The sequence below is a fragment of the Pteropus medius genome, unplaced genomic scaffold (assembly GCF_902729225.1).
Source record: "Pteropus medius unplaced genomic scaffold, Ma_sr-lr_union100, whole genome shotgun sequence".
NCBI classification, from domain to species: domain Eukaryota; kingdom Metazoa; phylum Chordata; class Mammalia; order Chiroptera; family Pteropodidae; genus Pteropus; species Pteropus medius.
In genome coordinates this window covers 408,185-410,688 of record NW_024353908.1, presented here as the reverse complement: position 1 = coordinate 410,688, position 2,504 = coordinate 408,185, and positions in this window count along the sequence as shown.

The window sequence follows — 2,504 nt, the reverse complement described above, 5'->3', positions numbered from 1 at the left end:
AGGGGTATGTACTGCAGCAAATTCATTACTGAAATCATCTGTAAAAACAGTAATAGCTTTAGGACTAGGTACTTGAGAAATCACCTTTGGAAAAATAACAGGTGTTTTTATCAAAAACTGTATTAGCTTATCAAATGGATACTGACAATCAATGGTTGCATTACACTGAGCTAAAGATAATGACTCCGAATCAGAATATTGATTTAACCATGCTTGCTGCTTCTGATTATAAGGAATAATTTATAGTATTAGAATCTCTTCCCAAGAGCTGTCGCATCTGAGTACGACCCTTACCTATAAGGGTAGCAACTAACCCATAATATGGGTTAAGAATTTTTGAAGGAGAATTATGCAAATGTAACCATTCTATTGGCCCTGGTTTCTGCCATATAATTCCAGTTGGAAGAGGTTTAGTTGGGCAAATTATTAATATTAAAGGCAGAGAGAGGTCTATGCGATAGACCTGTGTATTTTGTATAACCTTATTTACTAATTGTAAAGCCTGTTTAGCAGCAGGAGTTAATTCTCTTGGAGAAGAGGGATCAGAATCTCCTCTCAAAATATCAATAAAGGCTACACTTGTCCTGTGGTAATTTTTAATTATGGCTTAAGCCAATTAATATCCCCAAGTAATTTTTGAAAATCATTAAGCGTCTTTAATGAGTCAAATCGAATTTGAACCTTTTGTGGTTTAACTGTTTGCTGTAAAATTACAGTTCTTAAATATGAAAAAGGTGCAGACCTCTGAACTTTCTCTGGTGCAATGCAAAGAACATAATTTTGTAAAGATATCTGTAACAGCATATGCCTGCAGCAATATTCTTTCCTCTGCATGTGCAAGCAAAATGTCATCCATATAATGGATGATATAGGAATCTGAAAACTTTTCTCTAACTGGCAATACTGCTTGAGCAACAAAATTTTGACAGCGTAGGACTATTAGCTATACCTTGCAGAAGAATATTCCATTGATACCTCTTCATAGGTTCCTTCAAATTAAGAGAAGGGAGGCTAAAGGCAAAATGTTTCTTATCTTCTGGATCTAAAGGTATAGTAAAGAAACAGTCCTTTAAATCCATAATAATAAGATGAAAATTCCAAGGAATCATAGTAGGAGTAGGGAGGCCAAGTTGAGTGGCACCCATAATTTCCATAGTTAAATTAACTGCCCTTAAATCCTGCAGTAACTGCCATTGGCCTGATTTCTTTTTAATTATAAAAATTGGAGTATTTCAAGAACTAATAGAAGGCTCAGTATGACCTGCCTTAAGCTGTTCATTAACCAGCTGCTGAGCTGAAGACTACTTCTCTTGAGTTAGGGGCCATTGGTCTACCCAAACGGGATCATCAGACTTTCAAGAAATTGTTCAGCAGTAACTTTACCATGGGTAGCAGGAGCTACTGTGCTGACTGGAAAATTACTGCTTGGCTATCGCCCATGGGAACATAGGCTATCACCCATGGGAGCATAACGCTGTAACAATAAGCTTTCTACTTCTGTACCCCCCGCTTGCACAACCAACCTGTGGATTGACAGCAAAAAGAAGAAAAATAGACTTGTGTGTTCAAACAGGATGAAGAATGGGGTTTAGGGCTTAAAAACCCTGTACCTCTACATTTTGGGGCTGCTTGATTTGGGGTCTGCGTACCCCTGGCAGACCCAGCTGGCTGAATAAAGAGTGTATTTCCTATAACTCACTGATTTCTGGTGGTCCGTGTGTCTATTGGGGGCTGGCAGCTACAACTCTACCAAGGCCCCAATTACAAATTTTGATATCCTAACCCAGTGCGATCATTTTTAGGTCGGCCTTGTATTGGCTGCATAAGGCCCTGCTGATCCTTCCCTAAACCACCAAGAGGGATGTATCCTTGTTTAAACATCATATTGGAAACCTTAGCATTTGGACTAAAAATCGTAACTTTTAGTTGTGATAAAATATCTTTCCTCCACAAATTGACAGGCAAATCAGGAAGAACATAAGGACGGAAAGAGCCTTGCTGACCATCAAGATCCATCCATTGTAATATTTTTGAGCTTTGCAGAGGTCCCTAAGCCTGTCCTTGCAGCTCAGTTAAAGCCGGGGCTGTAGGCCAATTGGAGGGCCAATGCTTATCACCAATTACCAACACATCAGCTCCAGTGTCCAAAAGACCAGAAAACATTTTTCCTACTATCAATAAAGTCATTGCAGATCTCTCTTATTTTATTTGTTGAACCCAATAAATATCCGAAGATCCAAATCCTGATTCTCCTCTTTCTTTAGAAGTCAGCACCTTCCCTGTCTTTACTAAGAAATAAGCATTAATTGAGCAATTCTATCAGTAGGCAATATTTGAACAATGGCTCTAGTTTGAGCTATCACCTTAACCTCTCCTGCATAATCATCATCTATGGCTTCTGGCAATACTTGAAATCCTTCTACCTAAAACACCTACTGCTCCTGGAGGAATAGGACCCTACACACCTGTAAGGATGGCTTGGGGCCCCATTTCAGGAGTTAATA